This window comes from Leuresthes tenuis, unplaced genomic scaffold (genome assembly GCF_036924035.1).
Source record: "Leuresthes tenuis unplaced genomic scaffold, fLeuTen1.0.hap1 SCAF_4, whole genome shotgun sequence".
Taxonomy (NCBI): Eukaryota; Metazoa; Chordata; class Actinopteri; order Atheriniformes; family Atherinopsidae; genus Leuresthes; species Leuresthes tenuis.
This window is the reverse complement of record NW_027325358.1, coordinates 29,907,094-29,922,012: the sequence shown is the minus strand read 5'-3', so window position 1 is coordinate 29,922,012 and position 14,919 is coordinate 29,907,094. Positions and strand designations below refer to the sequence as shown.

The 14,919-nt window shown below is 43.3% G+C and overlaps 4 non-coding genes across 4 annotated transcripts; 3 read left to right on the top strand and 1 right to left on the bottom strand.

Moving 5' to 3' along the window:
* Nucleotides 1-4,681: 4,681 nt before the first annotated feature.
* On the top strand, nucleotides 4,682-4,872 carry LOC140306051 (U2 spliceosomal RNA). Its single transcript, XR_011915415.1, has one exon. It is a non-coding gene; the product is annotated as a U2 spliceosomal RNA (small nuclear RNA).
* A 411-nt stretch (nucleotides 4,873-5,283) lies between these two features.
* LOC140306319 (U5 spliceosomal RNA) lies at nucleotides 5,284-5,397 on the top strand. Its single transcript, XR_011915638.1, has one exon. It is a non-coding gene; the product is annotated as a U5 spliceosomal RNA (small nuclear RNA).
* Nucleotides 5,398-5,672: 275 nt separating this feature from the next.
* On the top strand, nucleotides 5,673-5,860 carry LOC140306193 (U2 spliceosomal RNA). The gene has a single exon (XR_011915544.1). It is a non-coding gene; the product is annotated as a U2 spliceosomal RNA (small nuclear RNA).
* A 2,714-nt stretch (nucleotides 5,861-8,574) lies between these two features.
* LOC140306100 (U2 spliceosomal RNA) lies at nucleotides 8,575-8,765 on the bottom strand. The gene has a single exon (XR_011915460.1). It is a non-coding gene; the product is annotated as a U2 spliceosomal RNA (small nuclear RNA).
* Between the last annotated feature and the right edge of the window lie 6,154 nt (nucleotides 8,766-14,919).

The following is a 14,919-nucleotide window of genomic DNA, read 5'->3' as shown; positions in this document are numbered from 1 at the left end:
ACATGAAAGAAAATTTTCGAATATCAAACCGCACATGATCATAAGCGGGAGAGGAGGTGTTCAGCTGCAGGAAGGTTTGAATGTCCACCCATAATTCCTGAAAAATGGGTGAAAAAAAAGGTAAGAATGCCCAACCATACATCATCAAAAGCAGGTGTGAATGTTAGATCATAATTTGCAAAAAGCTGATGAGAAAGGGTGAGAATGCCCGACTATACACCTTCAAATGCAGGAGCGGAGGTGTTCGGCTGTAAGGAGGTGTGAATCTCCGACCATAATTGCTGAAAAATGTGTTAGAAAAGGTAAGAATGCCGGAGCATACATCATCAAGAGCGGGAGAGGTGGTGTTCGGCTGCAAGTAGGTGTGAATGTCCAGCCATAATTACTCACAAACGGGTAAGAAAAGGTAGTATTGCCAGACCATACATGATCAAAACAGGGAGCGGAGGTGGTTTGGCTGAGAGAAGGTGTGAATGTCCGACTAAAGTTCAAATATATTAACAAAAGCGGGAGGAGAGGTCTTCGGATGAGAGTGGTTGAGAATTTCCAACCATAATCTATAAAATGCGGTGAAAAAAAAGGTGTGATAGAACACTAAAAGGTGGAGCGGAAGTGTTCGGCTGCAAGAAGGTGTGAATGTCCGACTATATTTGGTGAAAAGCAGGTGAAGCAAGGTCTGAATGCCCAACCTTACATCATGAAAAGCGAGATCAGAGGTGTTTGGCTGAGAGAAGGCCACAGTTTGCGATGCAATAATTAAAGGCCTCATGCCAGATGTCGCCACTGAAGTAAAGAACATTTACGTGGGATGGTGTGAGGGTCCTCGTTTGGCTGACGTTCACCGATATGCTCGCCATGCTCAGAACCAAGTTGAGACGCGTAAGACAACCAAAAGGGACAAGTGTGAAAAGGAGCTGCATTTGGCAGCCATGACCATGTATTACGCAGTTGGTGTAAACAGAGGACGAGGCCGAAGTCGAAGACGTGGACGTGTGGGAGAGGAGGTCGAAATGGGCCACGCCAGAGCTATGATCCGAATATTTGTTTTTACTGTGGCCAGACTGGACACTGGAAGAAGGACTGTCCACAGCTGAAAAGTGATGAAATTGGGCAAAAGACTGACTGAGGGTGGGAGGCAGGTTCTGGACGTCACGCGGCAGCGGAGCCTCCACTAATGGGTGATAGCACAAACACACTCACACATTTTTCCTGCTCTGTGTAGTGAAGAAACGCTTGCCGACTGTGATTCACGTAGTAAAGTTTTGCATGCTATTTCCGTCCTAGAGCAAAGATATTTCTCTCAGAATATAGGAACTTATGTTCATCAGTAGTGACGTCAGAGGAGTTTGATTGTCCTCCAAAGTTAAGTGGAAACCACGTTTACTGTATGTCTGCATCAGGCCAGGTTGTGAAGGAGAAAATGACAATGCCCATTGCGTGTTGTCACTCCCGATGAGCTCTCCTTCAAACACTCATTTTTGTTATCAGAGTTGTGTCCCATTAACCTGATGGGCTGTGATCTCATGTGTAAATTAGGCATTATTTTAACTTCTACACCAGAGGGTGTTAAGGTTATGTTACAGCCTGACAAAGTTTTCACAGCAGTGCAGTTTGATTCATCGGCACTTACATATGCTTATGAGTGGAAACTTCCCAGCTCTCCTTTTTCACAACAACTAGTGGAAGAAGCAAAAGCGTTAGTTTCACCCCTTTCTGATTTCATGCAACCTACTGATTTGCACTGCACATCACACATTTCTTTGGGGCCTGACAATGACTATGAGAAGAAGTGAAAAAATATGTGCGCCTACTTTATTGGCTGTGTCGCTCACTCCAGAGCACTTCGATTTTTTTAATGTTTGTGGTACTCGCCCTCACATGTCCTTGGCCAAACGTACACACAGGCAGTGACAAGGTGTGGGAGAGTTTGTTGCTACATGTCAGAAATAAATGGAGTGGACCGTTTCACCTGCTGATCCAAATTTGATGTTTTCTGAACGATTGTCAGCATACAAAAAAACATTTTTGAGTACAATGCATTGTCAAAGAACTGTGGACTTAATTCCTATCACAGAATCACATTTTGAAGCATGTTTTTTATCTGAAACAGATTTGTCTTCGATACCCATGTTGGCTGAAGTGCCCAATGATCTTTGGGCTAAGAGCAAATATATCAGTTAAGTCTGGCCTGGGTAAAACACTGATGGTTATTTCTGACATGCAATCATGAGGCTTTCCATCTGTGGGGTAGGTAGCAGTGTGGATGGATTAAGTGTAGCACATCTCTCGACAACAAGGTGTGGCTGTGAAAGAAGAACTGTTATGTAGGAGAGATGTCTGGTAAAGATATTTTGTTAAGTAACCATATCACAGCCACTGCATGAGGTACCTTAAGTGTTAATGGGTGAAATAACACCATTATTGTTGATGCCTGCACTGCCAATGGCTTCTGGCCATTGATTCAAAAGTACGATCTCGTCCCTTTTTCCCCCTTTCAGTGGACACTGGCCCCTAATTACCGCAATTCAGCAGGGGGTCTTTCATTAGGAGTACTGGACTCCCCCGTGCACGGTTTCAGCTCCGACCCTGGAAAGCGGAAAAAACGTTGAGATCTGGTTTGAGGACCCAATTGTTGAGAAAAGTCTCTCAATGAGACTCAGAGTTGCTGGAGTCAGTTAATGCAAATGTTTAATCTTGCAGCAAGTTCAAGAATGTGTGTGTGTATGGGTGTATGTGTGCGAACGTGTGTGAGTTTGTGTGTGTGAGAGTTTAAAGAACCTGTTATCAACAGGCAGGTCTTAACTAGTATGGCACAGGTCCAGCCTGTCTCATCTTTTTTGGAAGGTCCAGCGCTCGGCCGTAACCCTTCTGTCTGTTTGGACTCTCACATACATTCGGTTAATCATAGAAAAACGAGAACAAAACTTTTTAGCCCCTTAAATTCATAAAACAGACATGGTGCAGTTATTTCCATTCTAGAAAATAAGAGTAATCACCACCATTCCTATAAATTCTGGATATTCTAACAATCTGAATCTTTTTTAAATGTTCGATGAAGCCCTTTGCTGTTCTATTTAGAGACTCAGCTGATCATAAACCAAGTTTTGCTCTTGAACCAAGATTCTAAACTCTTCACCTTTTTCATTTCTCAGTTAGTATTCACTTTAAAACTGATTAAAAGAAAAATTAAATGAATGCGTATCAACAAATGTGGGATCTAAACTCTAGTGCTTTCTCTAAAATAATTTCCTTTCTCAATTCAGAAATGTGTGTGTGTAAGTCACAACACCCGTGACACCAAAACGGCTTTCTTTTCTCTCTTTTCTCTACACTCTGCACTGTGAGCACACACACCAAATCAGAAAGGCTTTTTTCTCTCTTTTCTACATTATGGACTGTGGGGACACAAAACCGCTCTCTCTCTTTTTTTTTTTGATTGTGTGCCAGGGCGTTGTCTCACGTATTAGATTATGCTTAAGATACGAATGGGTTTATCAGTCACATCAGAATCCATACATACTGATCCTCCCGTAATAAAATGGTCGGATCTTATCAAACACACTTTGTTTCTTGTGACAAGTCAGCGAAACAGCGTATACACGTCAAGACACTGAATCAAGTTTGCCACAAGAACTCATAAGTTTGGCAGTATTGCTCTGCCGTCAGCAATCATACACCCATTTTATTTTCATGAGACATGTGCAGGCACCTGTTCATCTACTGTTCTATCACTATGAATTAGTTTATCTATTATCAATAAGGATACTTCTACAACTACTATCAAAGTATGTCCGGACTTCTTATGTTGTCAGTTGCTATATATGAATAAGTGGGTTGCTACTGAAAAGCATTAAGCATGTCACACAGCCCAAACATATAACATTTCAGGACACACCACACAGTTAACAACCACAGTGAAGCGTGTCAAAGCCCAAACATGTAACATTCAACAGGACACTTACACAACACATTCAAATCAAACAGTCAGACAACATACAAGAACATATACCCCAGCCGGCATTGCTCCCTGCCTATTTTCCTACAACTCACTATGTGTGCGCACACCTTTATTCACAAACTCTTCAACTTATACTCTTTTACCAAATCTGCTACAGCTCGATTGGCCAAATACCCTTAGATCCTATTTCGGTGAATTTGACATCTGCCTTGTATGTAACAGATTAGCGGTTTAGCAGTTTTAATTTAGTTTGAGTGAAGGAATTCATTTTATAGCAAAATCCGAAATCGTGAAGAACTCATGAAAGTAAGCTTATTCTCGGATTCCTGAAACTTTAGATTTGCTCTTTCTTTTACTGCAAAGTACAACGTTGAGCAGCACTAATGAGTTGTTTCTATTTTTGGCAGGCTTTACCTTTGCGGATGAAGCCCTTTCTGTCTGTGCAAAAGAAATCTTGTTACTGTGCAGAGTGACTTCTCTGAGTAGAGTCGCCTTACTTGTTGCGACTGTGCCGATGTTCGAAGCTGGAGTGCAAAGTTGTTGCTTGAATGGTGCTCGCTGGAGCGTGTGGTAGTGTAAAGTTATACCATTTAAAAGGGCTGAAGAGTGCTCAGTGCAGCGGGTGGGCGGAGGTGCAAAGTGACACTATGGCCATAAAAAGAACACCGCTACAAGTGCGCATTGTGCCAGGAAGGGCCCTCGGACGGGAACCAGTGGACAGTTATCGCTTCTCGGCCTTTTGGCTAAGATCAAGTGTAGTATCTGTTATTATCAGTTTAATGTCTGATATGTCCTCTATGCGAGGACTACATATTAAATGGATTTTTATCAATAGGAGTTGAAAAAGGAGCTTGCTCCGTTCACTCCAAGCATCGACCCGGTACTGCAGTGCCGCTGGGAACGGTGCGCTCTCCTCTGCTCTTGTGAAAAAGCAAGCAGCGGTGCAGGATGGAAGTTTCAGGGAGCCTAAGATGAAACTTTCTTTTAATCTGCTGAGAAAAGAGAGTGAATGCGAAGCAGACTTTAACACGGCTCTGGGAGCGAGCCGAGTGCGGGCTAACCGGGAGAATTGCTTGAAAGAAACGCGACACCGAATGAGCAGTCAGAACAAAGCCTCAATACGGTGTTCCCGTGTTGTTTGTGGCTGCCTTGTCTTTGGCACAGAGTAAAAGACAAGGCAGCCATCGAATAGGGCCCGATTGTTCCAACTTGGTCAGCCGAGGAGCAAGGGGGGGGAGCAAGCGTCTCAACCAAGCAAAGCTCACCATGGGGAAGGTGGCTATGCCAACTAGCCTGATGCCCTGCTCCCGCAGTGATGGATAATCGTACTCTGGTTTCTCTTCATAACGTACAAGTCCTTCGCCTTTTACTAAAGACTTCTGTGGAGAGCAGCACTAATGAATTGTTTCTATTTTTGGCAGGCTTTACCTTTGGGGGTGAAGCCCTTTCTGTCTGTGCAAAAGAAATCTTGTTACTGTGCAGAGTGACTTCTCTGAGGAGAGTCGCCTTACTTGTTGCGACTGTGCCGATGTTGCTTGAATGGTGCTCGCTGGAGCGTGCGGTAGTGTAAAGTTATACCATTTAAAAGGGTTGAAGAGTGCTCAGTGCAGCGGGTGGGCGGAGGTGCAAAGTGACACTATGGCCATAAAACGAACACCGCTACAAGTGCGCATTGTGCCAGGAAGGGCCCTCGGACGTGAACCAGTGGACAGATATTGCTTCTCGGCCTTTTGGCTAAGATCAAGTGTAGTATCTGTTCTTATCAGTTTAATATGTGATATGTCTATGCAAGGACTACATATTAAATGGATTTTTATCAATAGGAGTTGAAAAAGGAGCTTACTCCGTTCACTCCAAGCATCGACCCGGTACTGCAGTGCCGCTGGGAACGGTGTGCTCTCCTCTGCTCTTGTGAAAAAGCAAACAGCGGTGCAGGATGGAAGTTTCTTTTAATCTGCTGAGAAAAGAGAGTGAATGCGAAGCAGACTTTAACACGGCTCTGGGAGCGAGCCGAGTGCGGGCTAACCAGGAGAATTGCTTGAAAGAAACGCGACACCGAATGAGCGGTCAGAACAAAGCCTCAATACGGTGTTCCTGTGGTGTTTTTATAAAATGCGGTGTAAAAAAAGGTGTGAATGCCCCATAGAAAACTAAAAGGTGGAGCGGAAGTGTTCGGCTGCAAGAAGGTGTGAATGTCCGACTATATTTGGTGAAAAGCAGGTGAAGCAAGGTCTGAATGCCCAACCTTACATCATCAAAAGCGAGATCAGAGGTTTTTGGCTGCAAGAAGGCCATAGTTTGCCAAAAGCGGGTAAGGTGTGAATGACCGACTAAATATCAACAAAAGTGGGGGCGGAGGTCTTCGGATGCAAGTGGGTGTGAATATCCCACCATACAAGTATGGTGGAGAGGAAGCTGTGAATGGCCGACCATAGTTTGCAAAAAGCGGGTGAGAAAAGGTGCGAATGTCCAACCATACATGATCAAAACAGGGAGCGGAGGTGTTTGGCTGCGACAAGGTGTGAATGTCCACACATAATTAATGAAAAGCGGGCAACAAGTAGGTTCGAATGCCCAACCATACATCATCAAAAGCAGGAGTGGATGTGTTCGGCTACAAGAAGGTTTGAATGTCCGAGCATAGTTTGTAAAAAGCGGGTAAGAAAAGGTTCGAATGCCCGAACATACACCATCAAAAGAGGGAGCGGAGGTGTTCCGCTGTAAGACGGTGTGAATGTCCGACCATAGTTGGTAAAAAGTGGGTATGAAAAGGTTCGAATGCCCAAATTCGGCTGCAAAAAACTGTGTTCGGCTGCAAAAAGGTGTGAATGTTCGACTAAATTTTGTAAAAAGCGGGTAAGACAAGGTGCGAATGCCTGACAATGTATGATCAAAAGCGGAGGTGTTCAGCTGCAAGAAGGTCTAAATGTCCATTTTTAATTGCTAGAAAACATGAAAGAAAATTTTCGAAAATCAATCCGCACATGATCATAAGTGGGAGAGGAGGTGTTCAGCTGCAAGAAGGTGTGAATGTCCTACCATAATTGCTGAAAAATGTGTTAGAAACGGTAAGAATGCCGGACCATACATCATCAAAAGCTAGAGAGGTGGTGTTCGGCTGCAAGTAGGTGTGAATGTCTGACTAAAGTTCAAATATATTAACAAAAGCGGGAGGAGAGGTCTTCGGATGAGTGGTTGAGAATTTCCAACCATAATCTATAAAATGCGGTGAAAAAAAAGGTGTGATAGATACCTAAAAGGTGGAGCGGAAGTGTTCGGCTGCAAGAAGGTGTGAATGTTATATATATAGTTGGTGAAAAGCAGGAAAAGCAAGGTCTGAATGCCCAATCTTACATCATCAAAAGCGAGATCAGAGGTGTTTGGCGGCAAGAAAACGGGTAAGGTGTGAATGACCGACTAAATATCAACAAAAGTGGGGGCGGAGGTCTTTGGATGCAAGTGGGTGTGAATATCCCACCATACAAGTATGGTGGAGAGGAAGCTGTGAATGGCCGACCATAGTTTGCAAAAAGCGGGTGAGAAAAGGTGCGAATGTCCAACCATACATGATCAAAACAGGGAGCGGAGGTGTTTGGCTGCGACAAGGTGTGAGCATAGTTTGTAAAAAGCGGGTATTGTCAGGCATTCGCACCTTGTCTTACCCGCTTTTTACAAAATTTAGTCGAACATTCACACCTTTTTGCAGCCGAACACAGTTTTTTGCAGCCGAATTTGGGCATTCGAACCTTTTCATACCCACTTTTTACCAACTATGGTCGGACATTCACACCGTCTTACAGCGGAACACCTCCGCTCCCTCTTTTGATGGTGTATGTTCGGGCATTCGAACCTTTTCTTACCCGCTTTTTACAAACTATGCTCGGACATTCAAACCTTCTTGTAGCCGAACACATCCACTCCTGCTTTTGATGATGTATGGTTGGGCATTCGAACCTACTTGTTGCCCGCTTTTCATTAATTATGGGTGGACATTCACACCTTGTCGCAGCCAAACACCTCCGCTCCCTGTTTTGATCATGTATGGTTGGACATTCGCACCTTTTCTCACCCGCTTTTTGCAAACTATGGTCGGCCATTCACAGCTTCCTCTCCACCATACTTGTATGGTGGGATATTCACACCCACTTGCATCCGAAGACCTCCGCCCCCACTTTTGTTGATATTTAGCCGATCATTCGCACCTTACCCGCTTTTGGCAAACTATGGCCTTCTTGCAGCCAAAAACCTCTGATCTCGCTTTTGATGATGTAAGGTTGGGCATTCAGACCTTGCTTCACCTGCTTTTCACCAAATATAGTCGGACATTCACACCTTCTTGCAGCCGAACACTTCCGCTCCACCTTTTAGTTTTCTATGGGGCATTCACACCTTTTTTTACACCGCATTTTATAAAAACACCACAGGAACACCGTATTGAGGCTTTGTTCTGACCGCTCATTCGGTGTCGCGTTTCTTTCAAGCAATTCTCCTGGTTAGCCCGCACTCGGCTCGCTCCCAGAGCCGTGTTAAAGTCTGCTTCGCATTCACTCTCTTTTCTCAGCAGATTAAAAGAAACTTCCATCCTGCACCGCTGTTTGCTTTTTCACAAGAGCAGAGGAGAGCGCACTGTTCCCAGCAGCACTGCAGTACCGGGTCGATGCTTGGAGTGAACGGAGTAAGCTCCTTTTTCAACTCCTATTGATAAAAATCCATTTAATATGTAGTCCTCGCATAGAGGACATATCAGACATTAAACTGATAATAACAGATACTACACTTGATCTTAGCCAAAAGGCCGAGAAGCGATAACTGTCCACTGGTTCCCGTCCGAGGGCCCTTCCTGGCACAATGCGCACTTGTAGCGGTGTTCTTTTTATGGCCATAGTGTCACTTTGCACCTCCGCCCACCCGCTGCACTGAGCACTCTTCAGCCCTTTTAAATGGTATAACTTTACACTACCACACGCTCCAGCGAGCACCATTCAAGCAACAACTTTGCACTCCAGCTTCGAACATCGGCACAGTCGCAACAAGTAAGGCGACTCTACTCAGAGAAGTCACTCTGCACAGTAACAAGATTTCTTTTGCACAGACAGAAAGGGCTTCATCCGCAAAGGTAAAGCCTGCCAAAAATAGAAACAACTCATTAGTGCTGCTCAACGTTGTACTTTGCAGTAAAAGAAAGAGCAAATCTAAAGTTTCAGGAATCCGAGAATAAGCTTACTTTCATGAGTTCTTCACGATTTCGGATTTTGCTATAAAATGAATTCCTTCACTCAAACTAAATTAAAACTGCTAAACCGCTAATCTGTTACATACAAGGCAGATGTCAAATTCACCGAAATAGGATCTAAGGGTATTTGGCCAATCGAGCTGTAGCAGCTTTGGTAAAAGAGTATAAGTTGAAGAGTTTGTGAATAAAGGTGTGCGCACACATAGTGAGTTGTAGGAAAATAGGCAGGGAGCAATGCCGGCTGGGGTATATGTTCTTGTATGTTGTCTGACTGTTTGATTTGAATGTGTTGTGTAAGTGTCCTGTTGAATGTTACATGTTTGGGCTTTGACACGCTTCACTGTGGTTGTTAACTGTGTGGTGTGTCCTGAAATGTTATATGTTTGGGCTGTGTGACATGCTTAATGCTTTTCAGTAGCAACCCACTTATTCATATATAGCAACTGACAACATAAGAAGTCCGGACATACTTTGATAGTAGTTGTAGAAGTATCCTTATTGATAATAGATAAACTAATTCATAGTGATAGAACAGTAGATGAACAGGTGCCTGCACATGTCTCATGAAAATAAAATGGGTGTATGATTGCTGACGGCAGAGCAATACTGCCAAACTTATGAGTTCTTGTGGCAAACTTGATTCAGTGTCTTGACGTGTATACGCTGTTTCGCTGACTTGTCACAAGAAACAAAGTGTGTTTGATAAGATCCGACCATTTTATTACGGGAGGATCAGTATGTATGGATTCTGATGTGACTGATAAACCCATTCGTATCTTAAGCATAATCTAATACGTGAGACAACGCCCTGGCACACAATCAAAAAAAAAAAAGAGAGAGAGCGGTTTTGTGTCCCCACAGTCCATAATGTAGAAAAGAGAGAAAAAAGCCTTTCTGATTTGGTGTGTGTGCTCACAGTGCAGAGTGTAGAGAAAAGAGAGAAAAGAAAGCCGTTTTGGTGTCACGGGTGTTGTGACTTACACACACACATTTCTGAATTGAGAAAGGAAATTATTTTAGAGAAAGCACTAGAGTTTAGATCCCACATTTGTTGATACGCATTCATTTAATTTTTCTTTTAATCAGTTTTAAAGTGAATACTAACTGAGAAATGAAAAAGGTGAAGAGTTTAGAAGCTTGGTTCAAGAGCAAAACTTGGTTTATGATCAGCTGAGTCTCTAAATAGAACAGCAAAGGGCTTCATCGAACATTTAAAAAAGATTCAGATTGTTAGAATATCCAGAATTTATGGGAATGGTGGTGATTACTCTTATTTTCTAGAATGGAAATAACTGCACCATGTCTGTTTTATGAATTTAAGGGGCTAAAAAGTTTTGTTCTCGTTTTTCTATGATTAACCGAATGTATGTGAGAGTCCAAACAGACAGAAGGGTTACGGCCGAGCGCTGGACCTTCCAAAAAAGATGAGACAGGCTGGACCTGTGCCATACTAGTTAAGACCTGCCTGTTGATAACAGGTTCTTTAAACTCTCACACACACAAACTCACACACGTTCGCACACATACACCCATACACACACACATTCTTAAACTTGCTGCAAGATTAAACATTTGCATTAACTGACTCCAGCAACTCTGAGTCTCATTGAGAGACTTTTCTCAACAATTGGGTCCTCAAACCAGATCTCAACGTTTTTTCCGCTTTCCAGGGTCGGAGCTGAAACCGTGCACGGGGGAGTCCAGTACTCCTAATGAAAGACCCCCTGCTGAATTGCGGTAATTAGGGGCCAGTGTCCACTGAAAGGGGGAAAAAGGGACGAGATCGTACTTTTGAATCAATGGCCAGAAGCCATTGGCAGTGCAGGCATCAACAATAATGGTGTTATTTCACCCATTAACACTTAAGGTACCTCATGCAGTGGCTGTGATATGGTTACTTAACAAAATATCTTTACCAGACATCTCTCCTACATAACAGTTCTTCTTTCACAGCCACACCTTGTTGTCAAGAGATGTGCTACACTTAATCCATCCACACTGCTACCTACCCCACAGATGGAAAGCCTCATGATTGCATGTCAGAAATAACCATCAGTGGTTTACCCAGGCCAGACTTAACTGATATACGTTGTGAAAATGCAGAAATAACTATATTTATTCAACAGGTCAAGCAAAAAACCCTGATGGCACAAATGCTACAGGATTTGCAGTAGTAACACTCCACCTGTCATCTGGTTGGAGTGGTGTGTTTTCTGTGGCTGGAAGGGCTGCTTTTACTTTCTGTGAAACTTGAGATAGAACAGTGGAAAGGTTTCGACAGTAAGACAACATAGCATCATCACAAACAGTTGTGGAAGGGAGGGGTCTGGTTACAGGTCCCAATCCCAGGTTAGGAGGTCTGCCAAATAAAATTTCAAATGGGCTGAGATTCACTTGAGCTCTGATTCTCATTCTCATGTAGGTAAGCACAATAGGTAATGCTTTTGTCCATGGCAGACCTGTTTCTTCACAACATTTGGCTAACTTGGACTTTAATGTACCATTTTCTCTTTCCACAGCACCTCCACTCTGTGGATGATAAGCACAATGTGTGCGCAAGGTTATTCCCAGGAATTTACCAACCTCAGTCAATGCAGTGTTTACAAAATGTGTGCCATTATCACTGCTGATCTTCTCTGGAATGCCCCATCTAGGAATGATTTCTGTTTAGCAGTGCTTTAGTCACTGCATTACTGTTTGCATGTTTTGCAGGGAAAACTTCAACCCATTTACTAAACACGTCCACTATTACTAGTGCATATTTCTTTCCTTCAGCTGGTGTGAGTTCAACAAAATCCATCATCAAATGTTCAAAAGGTTTCTCTGGTGGAGGGTGTGCAACTTGCGATGTGTGTAATGCCTTTCCTACATTATGTGTGGCACAAACCATACATGACTGACAGTATTTTTGCGCATATGAACTGAACCCTTTTGTGAACCACTGAGCAGTGAGTGCATTCAGCATCCCCCCTTTTGACACATGGTCCAACCCATGTGTCAATTTTGAAAAATGAGGAAAAAAATGTTTAGGTAGACAGGGTTTACCATTAGGTCCCATCCAAACACCATCCATATGAGTTGCACCCACAGAGGACCAAATGCGTCCAGAGGACCAAATTTCATCTGCAGAGGCAAAAGTTTGCAAAGCATGGAGATCTGTGAGGGAGTCTTCTGCCTGCAAAGAGAGGGAAGAGAAAACAGGAAAAGATTTAGCTGCTTGCTTAGCTGCAGCATCAGCTCTGGCATTGCCACAAGCAACAGGATCGTCTGAGTTAGTGTGAGCCGCACACTTACAGACCGAGATTGCTGTAGGCAAAAGGATCGCATCAAGAAGATCAGAAACCTGCTTGGAGTTCAGAATAGTTTTACCATCTGATTTAAGGAAATGCCTGTGTTTCCACAGCGCACCAAAGTCATGAACAACACCAAAAGCATATCTGGAATCTGTGTAAATAGTGACAGACTTACCAGCTGCCAACTTACAAGCTTCAGTAAGTGCAATAAGCTCAGTAGTTTGAGCAGAGAAATGTTTAGGAAGAGAACCAGACAACAAAGTGTCATGTGAAGAACATACTGCAAACCAAACACAGTTAGTACCTGTGGCTGGATCACGCAAAGCTGATCCATCTACAAAAAGAATCATGTCAGAGTTTGGAAGAGGAGTCTCTAAAAGATCAGGTCGGGGTGTACAAACTTGTTCCAAAACAGCTTCACAGTCATGAGGCTCCCCATCCTCAGGAGTCGGAAGCAAAGTAGCAGGATTCAGAACAGTACAACGTTTAACAGTGACATTTGGCATATCACAGAGGTGTATCTGAGCCAACGAGCAGTTGAAAGATGTGAAGTTTTCTGCTCGAGAAGAATAATGGCAACAGCATGAGGAACCAAAACAGTCAAATTAGCGTAGCCCACAATATCTTGGGAGGCCAGGACAGCTTTCTCTGCAGCTGCAACAACACGAAGACAACCAGGCAGGCCTGCAGCCACAGAGTCCAGTTTTGCTGAGAAATGAGCCACTGGCCTTTGCCTGCCCCATGTTCCTGCATAAGAACAGATGTCATACAACCATGCTTCTCATCAACTGCCTGTATGAAAGGTTTATGAGGATCTGGAATGCCAAGTGTTGGTGCTGTTTGAAGAGCCAGCTTAAGCTGACTAAAGGCTGATTCAGCCTCAGGAGTCCATGGAACACGATCAGCTGACTGGAGGCCTTTACCATGGATAAGAGCACCTAAGAGAGCTTCGAGAAAAGAGTAGTTAGGAATAAAGTTCCTGCAGTAAGATGTTATACCTAAGAATGACATAAGCTGTTTTTTAGTAACCGGTTTAGGAATGATCTGAACTGCAGCAACACGTTTAGGAGAAAGTGAGCGCCCATCCTTAGAAATCACATGACCCAAAAAGGTGACTTCGTCCTGTACAAACTGTAAATTAGAAAGGCTGGCTTTATGGCCATAAGAATGAAGATGTTTCAACAGATTCACTGTCTTTTTCACACTGTTGTTTAGATGGACTACATAAAAGGATGTCATCCACATACTGCAAAAGAGCAGAGCCTGTGGTTGATTGAAGTTAATCCAGACTAGCTTTGAGGGCAGCATTGTAAATAGTGGGACTTTCACAGTACCCCTGGCATAACCGGGTAAAAGTCCAAGATCTCCCTTCAAACTAAAAAGCAAACCAAAATGGGCTATCAGGGTGCACTGGCGACAAGTCAACCACTGAGAAAAACTGTGCATCTGATGTAATTTGAGACAAAATAGTGTGTGGGTTGGGCACAGTAGGAGCATGTGGCTGAACTGCAGCATTCACCGCTTGGAGGTCCTGTACAAAACGCCATTCATCTGGCTGGCCAGCATCTTTAATCTTTTTAACAGGAATCAATGGAGTAAGCACAGGTGAATTTTCAAAAGGAACAATAACGCCTGTTTTCTGAAAAGATTGAAAAACAGGTTTAATCCCTTTAATTGCTTCAGGCTTAAAAGGGTATTGTTTTTTACATGGACAAAAGTCTGATTTAGGGGTGACAATTACTGGTTCACAGCCTTTTATCAACCCCACATCATATTTGCTCTTAGCCCAAAGATCATTGGGCACTTCAGCCAACATGGGTATCGAAGACAAATCTGTTTCAGATAAAAAACATGCTTCAAAATGTGATTCTGTGGTAGGAATTAAGTCCACAGTTCTTTGACAATGCATTGTACTCAAAAATGTTTTTTTGTATGCTGACAATCGTTCAGAAAACATCAAATTTGGATCAGCAGGTGAAACGGTCCACTCCATTTCTTTCTGACATGTAGCAACAAACTCTCCCACACCTTGTCACTGCCTGTGTGTACGTTTGGCCAAGGAAATGTGAGGGCGAGTACCACAAACATTAAAAAAATCGAAGTGCTCTGGAGTGAGCGACACAGCCAATAAAGTAGGCGCACATATTTTTTCACTTCTTCTCATAGTCATTGTCAGGCCCCAAAGAAATGTGTGATGTGCAGTGCAAATCAGTAGGTTGCATGAAATCAGAAAGGGGTGAAACTAACGCTTTTGCTTCTTCCACTAGTTGTTGTGAAAAAGGAGAGCTGGGAAGTTTCCACTCATAAGCATATGTAAGTGCCGATGAATCAAACTGCACTGCTGTGAAAACTTTGTCAGGCTGTAACATAACCTTAACACCCTCTGGTGTAGAAGTTAAAATAATGCCTAATTTACACATGAGATCACAGCCCAT